This window comes from Ovis canadensis, chromosome 1 (assembly GCF_042477335.2).
Source record: "Ovis canadensis isolate MfBH-ARS-UI-01 breed Bighorn chromosome 1, ARS-UI_OviCan_v2, whole genome shotgun sequence".
Taxonomy (NCBI): domain Eukaryota; kingdom Metazoa; phylum Chordata; class Mammalia; order Artiodactyla; family Bovidae; genus Ovis; species Ovis canadensis.
In genome coordinates, this window is record NC_091245.1 from 22899252 (window position 1) to 22920462 (window position 21211).

Genomic DNA, 21211 nt, shown 5'->3' on the forward strand with positions numbered 1-21211 from the left:
TTGATTGTCCCCAAACATTTTTAATCCTCAATCTAGGAAAAGTTGACTAAATCTGAAATTGATTAGCAATAAGGACACAAAGCCATGATTGAAACCTGTCAGACCAGGGGACAGTGCTTGTACCTAGTTGTTAGTAAAGAGTGACGAGTAGTTTGAATGATGCCAACTGGAAGTGTGCAGAATAACCAGCCATCTGAGTAATACAGTATCTGGTTCCATCACTTCATGACAAATGATGGGGAAAGAATGGAAACGCAAGAGACTTAATTTCCTTGGGCTCCAAAATCACTGCAGATGGTGACTGCAGCCATGAAATTAAAAGATGCTTGCTCCTTGGAAGAAAAGCTATGACCAACCTAGACAGCATATTAAAAAGCAGAGACATTATTTTGCCAGCAAAGGTCCATCTAGTCAAAGCTATGGTTTTTCCAGTAGTCATGTATGGATGCGAGAGTTGGACTGTAAAGAAAGCTGAGTGCTAAAGCATTGATGCTTTTGAACTGTGGTGTTGGAGAAGATTCTTGAAAGTCGCTTGGACTGCAAGGAGATCCAACCAGTCCATTCTAAAGGAAACCAGTCCTGAATATTCATTGGAATGACTGATGCTGAGACTCCAGTACTTTGGCCACCTGATATGAAGAAATGACTCATTGGAAAAGACCCTGATGCTGGGAAAGATCGAAGGTAAGAGGAGAAGGGGAAGACAGAGGATGAGATGATTGGATGGCATCACCAACTCAATGGACATGAGTTTGAGTAAGCTCTGGGAGTTGGTGATGGACAGAGAAGCCTGGCGTGCTGCAGTCCATGGGGTTGCAAAGAGGTGGACACAACTGAGCAACTAAACTGAACTGAACTGGTGGGCATGGGGGGTGGGGGGTGGAATGTCAGGTTATTTTAAGGGGGTGGTTTTCAAACGGACAGTGTTTGCAAAGTGAGTGGTAAATTAATCAGTTCCTTGACTAGTTCCCAACTAATTGTTTTTAGAATAATTGGTCATTTTCCATTCAAGCACTTATTTAACATATTTAACTTTTGTTTTCTGCCCCCACACAAGTGCAGTTTTAATGCTGATGAGGAAATGCAAGTCTAACTTGGTCCTTTTTAGGGGTTGAGCTGTTTGCTCACACCCCCTCCCCCGCCACCCCACCCCTTCCATCCCCAGGCCTGGCCTACCTGAGTCAGTTTGGGGGAGCTGATATCTCCTTAGGGGACCTCTCACACACTGATTCATCCCTGGGGTGGGGGTGGGGCTGCAGGAATGCTAGTCATAAACCTAAAAATAAGCGCCTTATTCCCCTAAAGTAAGAAATCAGTTCTTTGTTCTGGTAGGGTGTCAGAGAGGGCTCAGCTTTCCGGCTGTTTGCAGAATTGGCACTGAATCCTCATTCCAGTCCCTTAGCCCCCTGCCGTCCCTTAGCCCCCTGCCTCCCATCCAATCTCGGACCCAGGGCCCTGATCTAGAGCTCCCTGGAGAAGAGCAAAGTCAGTCTTGAAACCCACAGGGTCACTTCGTCAAGACAGACACCCACATCCAGGGCTCTCACCATCTAGGACCCAGGGCAGCCAGCACTGCATCAGCTTAAAAACTCTTCATGGGTCCATTTTTCAAACAGAAGAGAGAAAGGGAATAAACCATTTTTCCTTGAGTGACCACTGATCCCACTCTAACTTGTTCTTCCCACACCTTCCGTGTCCCACAAGGACTTCCGGGGCCCTGTCAAAAGGCCACAAAGTGCAGAGCTGGGTCTGAGGAGGGTCAGCCCACCTCTCAGCCCACCGCATGACCCACGACCCCTCCTGACCCCTGGCTCGGCCCCCACACCCCCAACGCCTCAGCAGGCTGGCTTGGTCTGGTGGTGACCACCGCCCGGGGCTCTCTCCTGTCCACCTTCCCAGGGCCTGGATGGCCTTTGAGTAAACAGATAGCCCAGCGAGGTATGTGATCAATTAGCTTTGCTGAAAATACAATCATTTTGTTATTCCAAGCTGATGAGAAGGCCTCTTCGGCCTGCTCTCCCAGCCTCCACGTGCCAATCAGCCCGTGTCACCGATATAATTTTCCACATAAACACAACCTTTGTGCAACATCTACTCTTGTAAATAGATGTAATTCCCAAACCAAATAACGCACTTGGAGGGGAAATGGATATTATGCATGCAAAAAGAGAAGCCGGCGATTTTTACACTTTCCAGGCAACAAAAGATTACCCCTAATTGCACCGGGGGAGGGGGTGGGGGAGCGGTCGGGTGAGGGAGGCGGCGGCGGCGGCAGCGGGGGATTCTGGGAAGTCGGGAGGCCAGCTTCCAGGCGGGGGTTTGTCCCTCCCTCCGCACATGTGTGAGAGCGGACCACCAGGAACTGCTTAACCCGGGATTTGTCCTGTTTAGGCATCGGGGAGAACGTGGTGGTTGTTGTTGATATCTTAAAGGAAATGGTAAGTTACTTAATTATACGGTTTGGTCTCCCTTGCCAGGAGGAACCCCCTCTCCAAACCCGAAACTGTACACATCCTGTTGCAGAAATGTCCCCCCGACATTCCTGGACGGGAATGGCCCCGGTGGGCCTGGGGAGTGTGTGAGTTCCTCTGAACCGCCCTGGAGAGCCTTTCTCAGTGTTCTGCTCGCTTGATTCCTGAATTGACTTAGAAAGCAGCGGAAGTTCCCAGGCAGCCGGAGGGAGAATGCCCGAAGAACCCACTGTGTAATCCCGGCCAGGTTCTGGGCATGGGCTGCCTCCTGGGTCTCCCTGTGTCACTGAAACGAAAGCTGGGGTGCCCCCTCTCATGCCTCTGGTTTCCCCATGTCCCCTGGTGTTGGAGGGGAAAAGCCCTTTGGGGTCACAATCAGCCCCCGGTGCTGGTCCCAGGCCAGCCATGGAGGGGGCGGGCAAGGGTGATCCAAAAGGGGTCAGCAGTTTACAGGAGGAAGCTGCGGGCTTGCGTCTCCCAGGGCCCCCAGCCAGCCCCACTCTGGGCCAGGCAGTGTGATGCAGCTTAGAGCTTTACCCGGAGGTGACATCTGGACAGTGACAGAGTCCCAGAAGATGTTGCTGACAAGGATCATGTCTGTCTTTTGCGAAGTTGCTTCTATCAGTAGGTGAGTGATGCCATCTTGGTTGTAATGTTTTATTTCACCCAAGTTCAAAACAGTGAATGAGGAGTCAGGGAAGGGGGCGCTGGTTTGCACACCAGAGAGGTAGTATGGGCGAGCAGAGAGGAATAGGCAGAGTGACCACAGGGCTCCCTTCCAGAGGGGTGGGCAGGCCCAGTAACACTTCAGCTACAAAAGATTTTTCTTTCTGACCACCCCCCCACCCCACACCGTTCCCACCCCTCCCCTCCCCCTGCCCATGAAACTCGGCCTAAGAACCCTTATCCCCCAGCTTCCATCCGTCCCGGGCTCCTGAAGGCCATCTGAAACTCATTAGCTGCTTGAAATGATTGTCATGGGAGCCCTTGATGGAGAACAAGAAAGGGAGAGGGGTACTTTTAAAGGACAGCAATCGGGACCCAAACGCTGGCAGATGTTTGAAAACGGGGCTGTTGAAGAGGGGCCACCTGGAGGCATGGGGGCCACTCCCGGGCCTGACACTGGGCCTGGCCCCACCTCCGTGCGCCTTTGTCTTGCAGCGGCTCCAGGTGCCCAGGCTCTTTTGCTGAGAAGGAAAGACCAGTGGCCCTGGTGACACTACAACCCGAAACAGGACGTCTGTGCTGGTCACTTGATTCAGTTTCAACTTAATTCATGTACTTTGTAGATGAAGCGACTTTATGTTTATAATAATGAAATCATCAGTTCAGTTCAGTTGCTCAGTCATGTCCGACTCTTTGCTACCCCATGAGAAATATTGGAAATTATGAGTATACAATATTAAAATCATGGAACTAAGAATCGTGGAATTATAGATTCTTCAACTATAGCATTTGGAATAAAAATATCTTTGCATTGTAGGATCTTAGAAACCTAGACTATTAGAATATATTCAGAAATATAGACTGTTAAGAGTTCTGTTTTTAGAATTCTTAAAGTAATTTATAGAACTGCAGAAATGATTTAGATCCTTAGTAGCATAAAACTTCAGAATTATGCAAGTTTAGGATTATGGAAGCAGAATTCTACAATACTAGAGCACTGTAGCGGAGAAGGCAATGGCACCCCACTCCAGTACTCTTGCCTGGAACATCCCGTGGACGAAGGAGCCTGGTAGGCTGCAGTCCATGGGGTCGCTAAGAGTCTGGCACGACTGAGCGACTTCACTTTCACTTTTCCCTTTCCTTCATTGGAGAAGGAAATGGCAACCCACTCCAGTGTTCTTGCCTGGAGAATCCCAGGGACGGGGGAGCCTGGTGGGCTGCCATCTATGGGGTCGCACAGAATGGGACACGACTGAAACGACTTAGCAGCAGCAGCAGCTGCAGCAGAGCACTGTAGAGCATTGGAAATATGGAAGATAAATTTATGGAAATCTAGAATCATGGTTTTTTAGAATCATAGAATGCAGGAATGGTGAAATGTTAGAATATTAAATTAAGGAAACACTGAGTGATAAGATCTTAGAATCACAGAACATTGACATCATGGAATGGTGAAATTAGAAAGCCATAGACTTTAACAGTCATTGCAGTTTATAATTACAGACTTATTGGATTATAGGCTCTTAGAATCACAGAGAATTAGACTCAGAATGTCTGTTTTGTTAGAGAAGTATAGGATCTGTGAATTACAGAATTTTGGAATTATAGGCTTTTAGACATAGCCTTGATGAACTTTAGAGGCAAAAAGGGATTTAGAGGTCATTTAGCCCTCCTCATGGCCCTGCCCAAATCTTCACCTAAGTCTACAACACATGCACACACACTCCTGTACTTCTCTCTAGACAACGCAGTCTAATTTTTTTGTTCCTTGTGTCTCGCTGAGCTGCTGACCCCCTTTCCTTCCTCTCCTCTCTGCTTTGTCTCTCATCATTACAAATTCCTTTTACCCTCTGTTTTTTTCCAGGACAGTTTGCTTTGGTCTCTGCAAATCATCCAGTGTCTTAACCCATCATGCTGGTACCTTGCTGTTTCAATGATTAACGTATTGCTGAAATGAAGCTTTGGCCCCTTTGGGGTGGGGAGCAAGAGGGAGGAGCAGACTTGTGTGTCTGTATTTCTGTGGCCTCTGTCCCAGAAACAGCAGCGGACAGGTCCAGATTTGAACCTCGGCTGCCCATTCCTTCTGACGTGAGAGCTACAGCCGAGGCTGAGACTGGGAGTGTGGCCTATCTAGGTGAGAGGAGATTGGAAACTATAAACCATTTCATGCTTATTTGTTTTATGATCCTCATGGGCTGGGGTTTACACAAATCAGACAACATGTGGATTAGATAATTTGCTGGGAATTAACAACCTCTGATGGTTATCAGTCTTGGGGGGTGACAGAAGCTGAGTGGATGAGGATGGTTCAGTGATGAGCTGATGATATGATGATATTATCATGTCCTCATTGGGGTTTGGAGAGATATGGGATCTTGTCACCGCCATAAATCCTCAGAGGGGGACAGTATATGTATGGCAGGGGGTGAATGGTAATACTCAGGATTTCATTACAATGTCAGGAATACTCTCAAAGCAGAGCTGCCAGCCTGAGTCACCCTGGTACTTAGAAAACATTCACTTCCTAGAGAATTTATCCCAAAACTCTGTAAAAGGACTAGGCAGAGACCATTTAAATTTGGAACCTCATGCTTTTTATCAAGCCCTGTAAAGAGAGACTCTGCCTAGTGGCTGCTTAAATTGGAGGCTACCTTCCTTGAAAATCCTTTTCTCTGGCTCAGCTCACGCACAGAATCCCCGTTTCAGCCTCATCTGTAGCGCCCCAAGGCTCCTTAGGGAAGAACAGCTTGGGTTAGAAATGCCAAGAGATCTTGTGATTTTCCCCATAGCTGAAACTTTGTAAACAACCCCTTTTACCAATGTAAAATCTTTTCTTAAAAATCAATTTAGAAACTCCAAAGCCCCAAAACCAAATTGCAGTGTCCAACTGGTTCTAGAAATACCGTTTCAAAGTAGCCAAAAATTTTTGCAAACCGAAATACTTCCCTGAGAGACTCCAGGGACATTCCAGGAGCACTAGCCCAGACTTGCTGTGTGCCTTTAGGCAAGTAGACCTCCTCTCTGGGCCTTCTTAGGCCCACCTAGAGATAGGAAGTTGGATTAAATAATCTAAATGTGGGAGCAAAAATATTAGAAACAGGAAAAGAACAATTTGGCTTTGTTTCCTTTTAGTGACTTGAATTTCAAATTAGGCCACTGTTTCTATTTATTTTTGAGGCAGTTCATCCAAGAATTACTGTTTTCATGGCTCTAGCTTTTGATTTCTGATGCTAAACAAGGAAACCACGACCCCAAACTTCTTCAACTACTGACGGCAGCTTTTGTACACATTTTCAATGGTGCGGCATATTGGGTTAGCACAAATGGCAAACACTGTAGCCTTCTCAATAAGAAAGAAACAGAGTGGAAATGAGCTAATGGGAGGGCCAGCTGGGTGCCAAGAGGTCTTGCTATGTGACTCTCAGTTTCCCTGCCTATAAAATGGGGAGGGGACGCAGGCAGGAGGATAGCAGAATATCGTCTTCCTGCCCCAAAGCCAAGTCTGAGTTTCTGAGGCTTCAGCCCTGCTTCTAAGCCAGAGTGTGGGTGTATTGTGTCCTGTTACATCCACAGCTCCTCTGGGGCCACCCCTACTGATCCTGGGGATTGGCGGGGTGGGGCCCAGGGAAATGGAGGGCCTTTACAAAGCGGACAATGGCAAATCCCCAATTTGTGGACAAGTCCCTTTCACTGGGAGTCTGAAAGGCCGAGGAGGGGTGGGCAGGGTGAATGGGGCAAAGAGGGTAAAGGACTCTCTTGTCAGGGCCCCATTGAAAGTCCCTGGACCTGTCAGCAATGAAAGGAAGTGAGTTAAAGAGGCAAATGAGGGGGCTGTGCTGCGGGCTCAGTGATCCCCCTAACGCAGATGAGGAATAAGACTGGAAGGCTCGGGCCACATGGACAGCCAGGCAGGCAGGGCTGCCCTGTAAGGCTGCAGGACAGACAGTGGGCTGATTTGCCAGCTCCTCAGTCAGGCTTTCTGCTTTCTCGATGTGAAGGCCAATTTTCAACAACATTGTGTGTGCTCTTGGGGCAGTCGGTGTGGGGTTTATGGCTGGAACATTTAAGACTGGATCTTTTTGGAAAGGCCGACGTCGGCAGGAAAGTTGAGGGGTGGGTTTGGTATCAGCTGGTTTGACAACAGACCCCGGACCTGTCTGTTGAGCCAAAATATCCTGTGGGGTCAGCCCCCAGCCAGCTGCTTTAGTGCCCAATGCTCATGACAGACAACAGCTCAGCTCTTCCAACAAAGGGTCAGTTTAGACAAACAACAGGTCAGTACAACCAAAACAGTCAATCTAGTTATAAAAATGATGGGGGAAGAGAGGCTACAGAAAAACGACAACATCAGTTCAGTTTTTTAAAAGCAACCATGCAACTTCCTTGACTATGACATAAGAAAACAGCCAGTCAGTTCATAGACACAATTGCTCTGCCTTACTCAAGCAGTCAACAACTTGGCCCGTCTAGAGGTGGAAACATTAAGAAATGACCCTTTGGTCCAGTCCAGTAAGACTGTGACCATGGACTACCCCCTGTCCAACACTCACAGACACCCAGCCAGACATTCTCCAGCGGGGGAATATTCCAGAGTCTTCTAAGAGCCACCTGAGGGGGTATTTCCCCATGGCCCCACTACCTTCCTGGGCCCACTTGTATTAATTGCACTAAACAGAAAACTAAATTCAAATAAAACAAGGGGCAACCTCTCCATCTATAAGCATTTCTCAGTTAACAGGTTAGGGAGAGAAGAGGACATAGTAACTTTCCTGCTTGTGAGAAGTAAGAGAGAGAGGAAGAATCAAAAGAGAATCGATCTAGTTTCTCGTGTAGAGCACTTCACAGAACATACTGGACAGTGTACTTGGTATCCATTAACTTGGAACTACTCTTTGATAATTATGCCCGATTTAAAGATGGGGAGACTGAAGTCTAGAGCAGCACAGTAGCTTTGCCCATGTTCCCACAGTCAGTTGATGGTATAGCTGGCTCTCCAGCCCCTTGTCTCACGCTGTGACTCTCAGAATTACAGTGTTGTTAGAACTTGGAATCAAGCAGTCTCACCTCTCATTGTAGGGGTGAGGAAAGGAAGCTCAAGCAGAGGAACCCGGCGTCCTTACTGAGAGAGCACAGAACTCAGGACATTTCCTGTCTCTGAACTGAATGTCCCTCAGTGGCAGAAAGTTCTTCCTCGTGTCTAACCAGACTCTCTCTTGCTGCAGGGCCAGCCTGGAAGCTCCTCCTCGTGGCCAGTCTCTGGAGGTGTGCGTGCTAGGTATGCCGAGCCTGGGAGTGGGCTGCAAACCCTTTCTTCCCCTGAGGTAGCAGAGAGTCTGGATGGTGGAGGAGAGCCCAGAGGGCCGGCTCTATGTTTGGTGAGTAAACATCGGAGTCGAATTTCTGGCCTGTCACTCTGCAGCCTTTCAGCGAGTGAGAGGCCAGGTGGGCCGGAGGGAGTTCCCACTGGGGGCGCATGAAGAGGCCAGGTCTGCAGGGCTGGAGCCTGGGGAGGGCCGGCTCTGGATAGCCAGCAGAGTCAGCCTCTGCAGGCCGTGGAACTTCACACCTTTGAAAGGCTCCGGAGCGGCCTGCAGGAAAAACAAACTCTTCCTCCCATCCGTGGCCAGCCGGCCATCCTTGGGGGCTCCCCATCGTGCACACGGAAACCCTGTAAAAGGGCCCAGTGTTTCCTTTTCCACTCCCCAAAAGGATGCGTGTTGGGCTGTGCGAGGGTGGCTGGGCTGGGCGAGAGCTCTCCGTCCACGGCCAGCAGGCCTGGTTCCAGCCTGACTCCCTGTGGGATAAGCCACCCGGCTTCCACCCGGCTTCGAGCCTTGGTTTACACATCTGGAAAACAGGGGAAAAAAAAAAAAACCTCCCTTAGAGTTTGACTCTGTGTGTGCTTTATGATGAAGTAAGTCCAGTTTCCTCTCAGAGCCTCAAGCTCCGCCTTTGTAGAGTGGGATGGCTACCTCTATTTTCAGGGTTCAGTGAGGCAAAGGGTGAACACGATGCCTGGCACGCAGAAGGTTCTTCCTCTCATCCTTCCCGTTTAGCCTCCCTCTGCGTCTCAGGTGCCTCATCTTACAAATAGGAATGATAATGACCTACAGGTTGAGAATGCTATGAGGATAAGGGTGATGCCACAAGCATTTGATGAGCATTGCAGTGCCACGGAACTGTAGGAAAGTTAGAAAGCAAGCGAAAGAATACAAGGGTCACAGGGCCCCAGGGTTAACATAGTAAGTCTCACACTAGGGCCTGGTTCTGGTCTCGTCAAGGTGATGGCTCAGGCAGGGGTGAGGGGAAAGGGAGGTGTTTGCTGCTTGTCGGCACCAAAGAGGACTTCCTGGAAGAGTGTTCTGTCCAAAGGAGCTTAGTCTTTCCACTCAGGTCTAGTCTGCTGTGGACGCTTGGCTTCCTTGATGGCTCAGACACAGAGTCTGCCTGCAATGCAGGAGACCCAGGTTGGATCCCTGGGTTGGGAAGATCCCTTGGTGAAGGGAACAGCAACCCTCTCCAGTATTCTTGCCTGGAGAATCCCAAGGACAGAGGAGCCTGGCAGGCTACAGTCCACGAGGTCGCAAAGAGTGAGACAGGACTGACACTTTCATTTTGCAGCACAGACCACTGCTTGCTCCCAGCAAGTTGGGAGATGCCCCAGAAGTGGCCTCATCCTCCCGCCAGGGCTTTTCAGAGCCTGGAGCGGACAGTCAGAACTAAGACCAAGAGGTGGACAGAACAAGAGCGTATTCCAGTGGGATCTCTCCAGAGATAGTGAGTGCCCTGTCTCAGCATGTGTCAGCAGGGGCTGGGGGGCCCTGTGACAGGTACGGACGAGGGATCATGGCCCTGGGGGAGAGGTGGGAATATCTGGGAGTCGGCTTTGAAATCAGGCACACCTGGACTCACGTTCCCACGTTGCAATTCACCCTGGGTGACCTTTGGTTAGCCTCCTAACCTTCGTAAAGTCTCAATTTCCTCATAGGTAAATTGGCAGTAGGTCCTACTTCAAAGAGTTGTTTTGGAGATTAAATGAGATAATGCATGTAAAGCATTTAGCGGAGTGTCAGAAACCTGCAGGCTTTCCCTGTTGCCACGGAGAGGAAGGTCTAGCAGGCGGATTAGGGGGTTAGAATTCTCTACTCTTGAGGATTCTGAAATCGGAGACTGTTTCCATTTATTTAACAGCACACTTACATGATGCTTGTGCCAAATGGTTTTCTAGGGTTTTACAAATATTTGCTCACTTAATCTTCACAACAACTCCATGAGATCAGAACTGCTATTACCCCCGATTTTTTTTAAAAAAAGAGATTTATTGGGGTATTGTTGATTTACAATGTTGTATTCGTTTCTGCTGTACAGCAAAGTGAATCAACCATACATGTACATATCTCCACTTTCCTGTAGATTCTCTCCCCATGTAGGTACCTCTAATTTGTAGATAAAGAAGCTGAGGCAGAGAAAGACAAGTAACCTGCACACAGTCCTATAGCTGAGGAAGAGGCAGAGCTGAGACTGGACACTGGTTCCAGAGTCTGTGTGCAGAGGAGTCTCAGGCCACATGATTCTAAAACGGCTCCATGTTCCTGGAATTCCAGACAGCTCAATAGTATGGGACTTTTATTAATAAAAAAAAATGGATGAGAAGTTTTGAGAGCAGGAGTGGGCACACTTTTTCTGTGAATGGCCAGACAGGGGCTTCCCAGGTGGCGCAAGTGGTAAAGAACCTGCCTGCCAGTGTAGGAGACATGAGACACGGGTTCGATCCCTGGGTTGGGAAGATCCCCTGGAGGAGGGCATGGCAACCCCCTCCAGTATTCTTGCATGGAGAATCCCATGGACAGAGGAGCCTGGTGGGCTACAGTCCATGGGGTCGCAGAGTTGGACACGACTGAAGCACCTTAGTATACCACGCAAACCATAAGCTCTCTGTTACAGTTCCCCAGCTCTGCTGTCGTAGACAATAGCTAAGTGAGTAGGTGTGCCTGTGTTGTAATAAAACTTCCTTCACACACATACACACAAAAAACAGGTGGCAGGAGGCTCTGGTCTTCGTGCCACAGTTTGCTGGCCGCGGTTCTCGAGACAGAGCTCAGGGGTCTTCTGCTCACTGAGCACCCTGGTGGGGACTCCCTGCAGAGCTGAGTCTTTGGAGAGGCAGAGGGGTGGCTCCCCATGTGTGGGTGCCTCTGAGTGTGGCTCACTCTCTCTGTCCTGGAGAGGCTGTTAAAAAGGCTCCTCTTTCCAGCAGCGGAGCCTCATTACTCATGGGCTGGAAAACGATGTTAATTTCCCCCAAGCGGGAAGCAGCTGCACTTGTGAGCTGGGGCTCATTCTGCTGCATGAATATTTATGGCATATCCCTTAATTAAGCCCAGAAATCAAATTTACCCTGTTCACGGGGGCCACAGAAGGCTATAAGGCCACGTCAGGAACCAGCCTCTCGCACTTGTGAAGCAAGGTTGCTAACGAAACATTTATGTCCAGAGCCGTGTGGTGGCCAGGGCTGGTGTCCACAGGCCTGGCGGAGTTGGGCACTCTCTGGCAGGTCAGGCACCCTTGCTTTGGTCACATGCAGGGGTAGATGGATACCTCAGCCGCCTTGCTGAGCCCCGCTGTGTGACTACTGTCCCCAGTCTTTGTGGGGTGACACAGAGGTAGCCCCAGGCCAGAGCCCCCAAAATGCTTTTTGTTTTCTGACTCCAGGATTTACAGTTGGCCTCAAAGGTCACTCTAGTGGCAACAGCTCAGGGAGGGAGAGCCCCTGGCTGGGAGCTGGCTGTGCTTTTCCCCTGACACTTGATCCTGTACAACGTGGGCAGGCTCACCAGCAATCCAGCCTCAGTTGCCCCATCGTCACAATGATGGAGGAAATCATGGGATCACCAGCATCGTGGAGTCTTCACTGAGCCTCAAGGCAGGCGATGGAAGAGGAAATATATAGGGGAATGGTTCCCCAAAATTCTGGGGTTTCCTTTACCTCCAGCACCTCCCAAACCCCTTAAACCTGAGGCTGAGGAAAGCCCACTCTGCCCAACTCAGTAACCTTGAGAGTTTCCGGAAACCATAAATCTTGGCTTTTTTTTTCGAGGGGTTCTGTCTCCAGAGACCTGCTTGGGCCTTCATATCCTCTTCTGAGGAGCCAATAAACCAAGCAAACACCATAAACCTCCTCCCCCAGCCTGAGCCCTGATGGAATCAGAGGTGGCATCAGGAAAGCCGAGTTTCAGAGCACGACCATCAATCAAGTTGACCCTGAAACCTCCCTCTTTTCATTCCAGAAAAATGGAACTTGCCTTTGATTTCTCTCTGCTATTGTCTTTTTCATTGTTTTCCTCTTTAAACTTTCCACAGCACCTGAGAGATCCCACCCTGTGCTCCTGCCCCACCTCCAGGCTGCTGGTGGGGACCAGGCCAAGAAGGATGATTTCCTAAGGTGGGTCCAGGTGTGTAATCATCCCTGGGCCTTGGCAATCAGCACACCTTGTAAATTCGAAAGTCAACAAGATGTGAAGCAGTGGGAACCTCCAGGCTGGAGAGGAGGAAGTTGAGGGGTGAGGGTGGGTCAGTTAAGGATGGCTTTAGTGCCCTCTGTCTTTCCTGACGAGCCTGCCCCACCCCTGGAGCCCCGGGACTTCCTGCTCTCGCTGTCCACCTTCACATGCTGAGCTCGGACCTGGTCACAACAACAGCCCAGACCCTGAGAGCACCCCGAGAGGCCTCTCTCTCACGACCTCTCACTCCAGGCAGGGAGGCTGCAAATATAGGGTGGGCTTGGCAAGGTCTGTGTCAGGGCAGATGTAGAGGCAATAACACTGGGTTGGGGTCAGGAGGCCTGGACTCTGGTTCTTGCTTTGGCTGAACCCAGACCAGGCCACACACAGAGCCCTGATCCCCCTCACTGTTGAGCCCTAACCCCACTGCAAGTTGCTGCCTTGCCTTCCAACCACAGATCACTAGGAGGTAGGAGGAAAGATCACAGCCTCCAATGGCCCATCTCAACCACAGGAACCACTTACTGCTCTTTCTACCCAGGACACCGTCTTCACTGGACAAGGATGCCATGCTCTTACTGCTTTGGAGGTTTGATGCAATGGGCCCTTCAGAGGAGTGACTTTGGGAAAAGTCTCTGTACTTCAGTTTCCTCACCTGTAAGTAAATGGGAATTATAATCTCCCCACCACCTTCCATTCCCTTGGTTTCTTATGAGGATCAAATGAGATACTGATTATGAAGGTGCTTTGTTAGCTGAATGTTATCACATATGAGAGGATGTTTTGAAATGATCCCATTGTTTTTGTCTAATCTCCTTCCTGGCTAGCCAGAGGATCTGATCCCCTCTAGAGACCTAGACCCAGGAGAAAGTTCTGTCCAGTCAAGGGGCCAAGAGGAGGCCAGGAGTTCTGCCAGGGCCCTACAGGGCCCAGAAAACTTGAGGACCTGCAGAATCAGATGGCTGAGCCTCCTTTGTCCTTGTTAAGAACCAAGTCTATGGGTTGGAACTATGGCACCACATAGCTGGCACCTCCTTAGTGCATCGGTTGGTGCTAATATGGGCCCACAGGTGATCTCAAAGGATTTGGGTGTCCAGGGTTGGGCCCTTCCTCCCCACAATCCCACAGAAACCCTCAGTCTCTGCCTGAGAGACTGAGGAGGCTCTACTGGGTCCTGGACACATAGGTTCCTACACCTAAGCACTCTCCTGATTTCCACTAGCTTACGTGTTTTGGGGAGGAAATGTAATTCACAAACTTCTGATTCATTTGCATTAAAGCCATCACAGAGCTTTGTAAAAGCCACTTGGATCCTGTTGGAGAACCTTGGGGCTTCCCAGGTGGTGCTAGTGGTGAAGACCCTGGCAGCTGATGCAGGAGATGTAAGAGACATGGGTGCGATCCCTGGGTTGGGAAGATCCCCTGGAGGAGGGCAGGGAACCCACTCCAGTATTCCTGCCTGGCAAATCCTGTAGACAGAGGAACCTGGTGGGCTACAGTCCACAGAGTTGCAAAGAGTCAGATATGACTGAAGCGACTTAGCATAGGAAATCTAAGCCATTTTTGAAGGCCTTTTCCTTCTCTCAGGGAAAAAAGGAAGTCATACTGCTCCAGGGACACCCTGCTGAAAACATTCAGTATTTGCTTGCCCCACTGGCCTCTGCACAACTGGAAATGAAAGACTCAAGTCATTCTCCCTTGGAGCACAACAAACCTTAATTTTTTAATTTTTTTGGATGCACTGTGTGGCATGCAGGATCTTAGTTCCCTGACCAGGGATCAAATTCAGGCCCTCCACTGAAGCATGGAGTCTTAACCACTGGGCCTCCAGGTAAGTATGCCCAGCAAGCAGAACCCTCTGTGATTTGACTGCTATCTGGATAGCAGACAGCTCTTAGCAACCTACCAGGAAGGGAGTATTTGCAGCCAGAATCCTGTGATGTTCGTTGCAGCCTCTGTCATGCTGTTCCTTCACCGTGACTACTTTTTTTTCCTGCCATTCCTAAAATTGTATCCGTTCTTTGAGGCCCAACTCCAACCCAGCCTCAACCTTCCCTTGATCATTTTGAGTAAAGCAATATCCAGCTCAGATTTGGTACCAAGTGACAGCAGTAAGTGTTTATTGAAGAATCAGAGCGTGAACAGACAAATGGAATGGATAGATGACAGAGCCTCAGATGGTGTTTCTCTATATTTTCTTCTTTCCTATTCTTCTTTTAAAACATGCGAGGGCCAGAGTTTGGCACGTGCACAGGTTTGACAAATACCTGAAGGAATGAATAAAGTGAAGTCGCTCAGTCGTGTCCGACTCTTTGTGATCCCATGGACTGTAGCCTACCAGGATCCTCCCTCCATGGGATTCTCCAGGCAAGTGTACTGGAGTGGCTTGCCATTTCCTTCTCCAGGGGATCTGCCTGACCCAGGGATTGAACCTGGGTCTCCTGCATTCCAGGCAGACGCTTTAACCTCTGAGCCACCAGGGAAGCCCCAATAAGCATTAGTAAATGAATGGATACAATAGTTTATTTATAGAGTATGTGATTTTTTTTTTTTTAACTGCACAGCATGGAAGATCTTAAGTCCCTGATCTGGGATTGAACCTGCACCTCCTGCACTGGAAAGGTGAGTCTTAACCTCCGGACTGCCAGGGAAGTCCCTAGAGCATGTTCTGTGGGCCAGATGCTGGTGTGACAGCTGGGAATAAGTCATGCGTTCAGCCTTCATGCCCTTACATTTCAGCTGAGAAGTCAGGCTAACACAGAGAGTTGCATAATTCATTTCTTATTTAGTTTCTCTTGTGATAAATGCCACGAGGTAAGAAAACTGTGAGTAAATAACTGAGTGAGTGAGGGCTAAGCAAGCAGACTGAGGGAGGGAATGAATATATAAATGAATATCAAGGAGGACAAATGAAGGAATGATGAGTAAAGACTCATCAGCGACAAGAGAAAGTATCCATATCACATGATCTGGAGTTACGGTCACGAGGACAAGGCCGAGAAGCCAGAGTTGCCAGAAGTCAATGCTTCGACTCCTCTGGGGACAGAGGCAGCAGGCTAGGTGGGAGGGGCTCCCAGGCCAGTGAGCTGGGTCTTCTGCAACCTGAGGTCAGCACCACTATCCCAGCACCTCCAAAACTGCAAGTTGGACTTAGAAAGGTCTAAAGACTTTGACATGGAGAATCTCTGGGCATTGCAAGGTCTGATTGTTTGCTCAGCGCATGGAGTAAACCTCAAAGCTTTTACAATCACATGCAGCACTACTCATAACCTCCATAGTGACGAATCAGGGTGAGAATGGGAAAGGGGCCTGCCCAAGGCATATCACCAAACCCCTGACTTCAGGGTGCCTTCAGGAGTCTTTCCGAGAAGGCAGTGGCACCCCACGCCAGTATTCTTGCCTGGAAAATCCCATGGACGGAGGAGCGTGGTAGGCTACTGGGATACACAAGGTCTCTTATAATCCAGCCCTCTTTTCATCTCTGACCTCTTCTCCTAATCCTCTCCCCCAGGCACATGCTTGCCCTGAGCCTTTGCACTCCTGTTTCCCTCTGCCTGGGGGGTATCCCAGACATCTGCAGAGCTGGCCCTCTCAGGGCTTTGCTCAAAAGCTACCCTAAGGCTTTCTGTGGCTCTGCACCTATAATTTTGTCACTGAACTCTTCCTTCTATATCTCCTTCCCCTGCTTTGATTTTTCTCCATAACACTTATCCTGGAAAATGTCAGTTTTCATTGCAATCCCAAAGAAAGGCAGTGCCAAAGAATGTTCAAACTACTGCACAATTGCACTTATCTCATATGCTAGCAAAGGAATGCTCAAAATTCTCCAAGCCAAGCTTCAACAGTACATGAACTGTGAAATCCCAGATGTTCAAGCTGGATTTAGAAAAGGCAGAGGAACCAGAGATCAAATTGCCAACATTCACTGGATCATCGAAAAAGCAAGGGAGTTCCAGAAAAACATCTACTTCTGCTTTACTGACTACGCCAAAGCCTTTGATTGTGTGGATCACAACAAACTGTGATTCTTCAAGAGATGGGAATACCAGACCACCTTACCTGCCTCCTGAGAAATCTGTATGCAGGTCAAGAAGCAACAGTTAGAACTGAACTTGGAACCACAGACTGGTTCCAAATTGGGAAAGGAGTATGTTAAGGCTGTATACTGTCACCCTGCTTATTTAACTTATGTGCAGAGTACATCATGTGAAATATCAGTCTGGATGAAGCACAAGCTGGAATCAAGATTGCTGGGAGAAATATCAATAACCTCAGATATGCAGATGACACCACCCTTATGGCAGAAAGTGAAGAGGAACTAAAGAGCCTGTTAATGAAAGTGAAAGAGGAGAGTGAAAAAACTGGCTTAAAACTCAACATTCAAAAAACAAAAATCATGGTATCCGGTCCCATCACTTCATGGCAAATAGATGCAGAAACAATGGAAACAGTGAGAGACTTTATTTTCTTGGGCTCCAAAATCACTGCAGATGGTGACTGCAGCCATGAAATTAAAAGATGCTTGCTCCTTGGAAGAAAAGCTATGACCAATCTAGATAGCATATTAAAAAGCAGAGACGTTACTTTGCTGACAAATGTCCATCTAGTCAAAGCTATGGTTTTTCTAGTAGTCATGTATGGATGTGAGAGTTGGACTATAAAGAAAGCTGAGTGCTGAAGAATTGATGCTTTTGAACTGTGGTGTTGGAGAAGACTCTTGAGAGTCCCTTGAACTGCAAGGAGATCCGACCAGTCAATCCTAAAGGAAGTCAGTCCTGAATATTCATTGGAGCAACTGATGCTGAAGCTGAAACTCCAATACTTTGGCCAGCTGATGCAAAGAACTGACTCACTGGAAAAGACCTTTATGCTGGGAAAGATTGAAGGCAGGAGGAGAAGGGGCCAACAGAGGATGAGATGGTTGGATGGCATCTCTGACTCTATGGACATGAGTTTGAGCAAGCTCCAGGAGCTGGTAATGGACAGGGAAGCCTGTCCTGAACTGAGCAACTCAGTTCATGCATCTGACTGTTTGTGACCCCGTGGACTGCAGCATGCCAGGCTCCTCTGTCTAATGCTCTGAAGATTTTTCTTATTTTGTTGATCCTGTTTTTCCTGCTAGGATGCCGACTCAAGGAGGGCAGGGGTTTTGGTTTGCTTTGTTCCCTGCTGTATCCCCGCAGCTGGCATATAGCCTGCCCACTAAATACGTAATGAATAGATAGGTGCCCACTGCATGTGTATGTACTGAATGGATAAATGGAGTGAAGTCTCCAATCCAGCCTCTTCTCTCTGCCTAAAAGCTGCTATAACTATCTTGTCTTGCTTGGACATTGCAACAACCTCCTCCTTGACCCTCAGCCTCTTCCTCACCCTAGCCTTCTCCCTGACCTCTCAGCCTCCTCTTGACCCCCAGATGCCTCTTTGATCCAGGGTGCTTTCTTCTATGATAACTATGACCACATCATTCCTCTTCTGGAAACTCTTTCCTATCCCCCTTTTGTTTTCTCTCGATTCTGTCTTTCCTGATCGTGTAAAATGTCATATAAGATGTGTCTGATGCACAGCACCCGGAAAGTGGTAGTTACTGTTATCCCTGAAGCAAAGGCATCCGGTTTAAAGTTGTGGTGAGGAGGGAGGGGACTGTTTCAGGGTGTGGGCGGGGGGTGTGCAAACAGCATGGACAAGCACGTGGGGGTGGCAGCTGGGTGGCACAAGCAGAGGGACTGTGGTAGACTGGGCTTGCCGGCAGGCCGACTTCAGTAGGAGAACCCTGGCCACTGGGTGAGAGAAGCAGTTGGGTCAGATCCCAGAAGGTACTGACTACAAAAGCAAGGAGCTCTGCCCCGTTCTGTAGGCACAGGAAACCTCTGAGTGCTCCTTCACCAACTTCGAACAGTTTGCAAACCTGCTGAGGAGCCAAGTGCTGCAGTGGACACTTTGATACACAGCCTTCAGGAGAGTCCTTATAACAGTCCTTTGAGATCCATTATTGGCTCCATTTTATGTATGGGGAAACCAACACTCCAGAAAGGTCGGGTAACTTTCCCCAGACAACCAGATACAGCAGAAATTTGAAACCAGGTGACATGAAATCTTTGTGTCTTTTTGTCCCCTAGGAGTGTTTGTTATTTTTGTTATTTAGTCACTCAGTCATGTCTGACTCTTTATGACCCCATGGACTGCAGCCTGCCAGGCTCCTCTGTCCATGGGGTTTCCCAGGCAAGAATACTGGCGTGAGTTGCCATTTACTTCTCCAGGGGATCTTCCTGACCCAGGGATTGAAGCCACGTCTCCTGTGAGTCTACTGCATTGCAGGTGGATTCTTTACCACTGAGCCACCGGGGAAGCCCTCCCCCAGAGGCCTGCATGCATGCATGCTAAGTCACTTCAGTCGTGTCCGACTCTGTGCGACCCCATGGACAGCAGCCCACCAGGCTCCTCTGTCCACGGATTCTCCAGGCAAGAACACTGGAATGGGTTGCCATTTCCTTCTCCACCCCCCAGAGGCCTAGTGCTCGTTAAATGCTTGTTGACTGAATTCCAGTTTTGCATAGAGCTATTCCCAACACCCAGGAGGGTGATGCTGTTGCACCCTAACAGCGGCGCCTTCCTTCTTCCCAAAACAGCCTCCGAAGCTTCAAGCTGCGAACTGCGCCTTCACACCACCGTCTGTGGCTTTGGGAGTCAAGGGGAGAATTCACAGTACTTTGGAAAACACATTTTCTTTAAAGGAAGAATTTTTTGTTTTCATTTCAAACAGCGCTGGCTGGTGACGAGTGGTGAGGAGAGGCGCCCTGTTTTCCATCCTCACACCTATTTCCAGGTGGGGGCAGGGAAGGCTCCGGCCCGAAATGTTATTTCAAAACCTTTCCGGGCCTTGCAGCTCCATTTCCAGGCCACATGCCTCAAAGAAAAGCACGATTTCCCATTACGTCGTGTTTTGCCCTTTCTGGTCTGAGCACCTTTCAAAGGGGGACAACCCAGCCTGTTCCAACATTCCCTCCGGCCCCATAAATAGAGCCGCATCGTGTGATGTAGGGCGCCCGATGGCCCTGCTCCCAATAGGCATGCTTGCCAAGAGCCGCAAACTCAGGCCACTCCTCCCAGGCCCTCAAGAGATAGAAGACAAAACTGGTGTGACATGAATGCTCCCTGCCTGCTCTCTGCCATCTGAGGCACATTCCTGAAAGGCGCAAGGCCAGCAAAGTCTTGTCATCTGTTGGGGATGTGAACAGAGGTAGATGACGTGCTCCCTGCTGGGGAAGGCCACATTTAGACACTCCCGGATAGCCAGCTGCCACTTTATTAACAGAAAGTATCCCCATCTGAACCAGGCTGGGAAAGAAAATATTTATGCTTGCCTGTCAGGAGGACCTTCATTTTTCTTCCAAGGGAGCCAGCCAGGGTGCTGGCCCAGGGATGAAGGAATGTGACATTTCTGTGGGGCTTCTCCAAGCTCTTCTCTGGTCTGGGGTTGATGGAAACTCCAGAATATCCGCAGGAGAGCTCTAGACAAGTACGAGGGGCTTCAGGAGGACTGGATGTGGGAGCCCAAGAGAGGTAGGTCAGGGCAAACAGAACACACCCTGGACCCTGTTAAGCTGTGAATGAGCTATCTGGGTGTGGATGTGGAGGCTGCAGTTAAGAGATCCTGTCCAAATGCACCTTGAAATGACTCCAGTATTGACTAAAAACACGGAGCTACATTAATCTGAGGAGTGACTTTGTATGGAGAATAAAATAATCTTGCACCGTTAGAAACTGTCAACACGGGAGCTGAACCCGTCATTTAAGCTGGGCACATATTAAAACCAGTTTGTGTTATTGTTCTGATCATGGTCATTATTTTGTACAAAAGTCACAACCAGTTCTTTAACAATTTCAGGGATACCTGTGGATCTGAGCCTGGGGAACTGTGTAGGACTCCTGGAGACAACTACACGCACCGATGATGGTGACTGAGTAATAAGGCTCAGAGCTGCACAAGCCACGTGGCCCTGGCGAATGGAGGCTTTGGCCTCATGGGCATAGCAGGAGGGCGAGGCTCACCTCCCCTAACTCCCAGTGCTGGATGGCTTATTCCCAACAGATCATGCATATTGGAGTTAGAAGTGTGTTACTTGCTCAGTCATGTCTGACTCTTCGCGACCCCATGGACTATAGCCCTCCAGGCTCCTTTGTCCATGGGATTTTCCAGGCAAGAATACTGGAGTGGGTTACCATTCCCTTCTCCATGGGATCTTCCCTACCCAGGGATTGAACTCTGGTCTCCTGAATTGTAGGCAGATTTTTTTACTGTCTGAGCCACCAGGGAGTCAGGAGACCTGGGTCCAAATCCAAACTCTACCTTGTAGAGTTGTGCAACTAACTCTGAGCACCTTATTTAAGATTTAATCTCTCCTGCTCCTTCCAGCCCATAGCAGCTGCTGAAAGGAAGTGGACAGAGGGGCTTGGAGGCTCTCTGGGAGCTAATACATGTCTCCCTCAGGGGGAAGGGGACTATCTTGAGAATAACGGGCGCTAATTACCTCTGTAAAACACAGCACAGTGAGAGCTCAGTAAGTGATTCCA

General features: G+C 49.1%; 1 long non-coding RNA gene and 1 other non-coding gene across 3 annotated transcripts; one reads left to right on the forward strand and one right to left on the reverse strand.

The window, feature by feature from the left end:
- The first annotated feature begins 2339 nt into the window (after positions 1 to 2339).
- On the forward strand, positions 2340 to 20470 carry LOC138423174 (uncharacterized). 2 transcript variants are annotated; one of them, XR_011250179.1, is made up of 7 exons: positions 2340 to 2438; positions 5002 to 5271; positions 8360 to 8512; positions 12498 to 12579; positions 13179 to 13294; positions 15202 to 15259; positions 19267 to 20470. It is a non-coding gene; the product is annotated as an uncharacterized lncRNA (long non-coding RNA). The 2 variants fall into 2 exon arrangements; XR_011250170.1 differs by having other exon boundaries at positions 2357 to 2438; positions 12498 to 12589.
- TRNAS-GGA (transfer RNA serine (anticodon GGA)) lies at positions 15048 to 15120 on the reverse strand. Its single transcript has one exon. It is a non-coding gene; the product is annotated as a tRNA-Ser (tRNA).
- Positions 20471 to 21211: the final 741 nt, after the last annotated feature.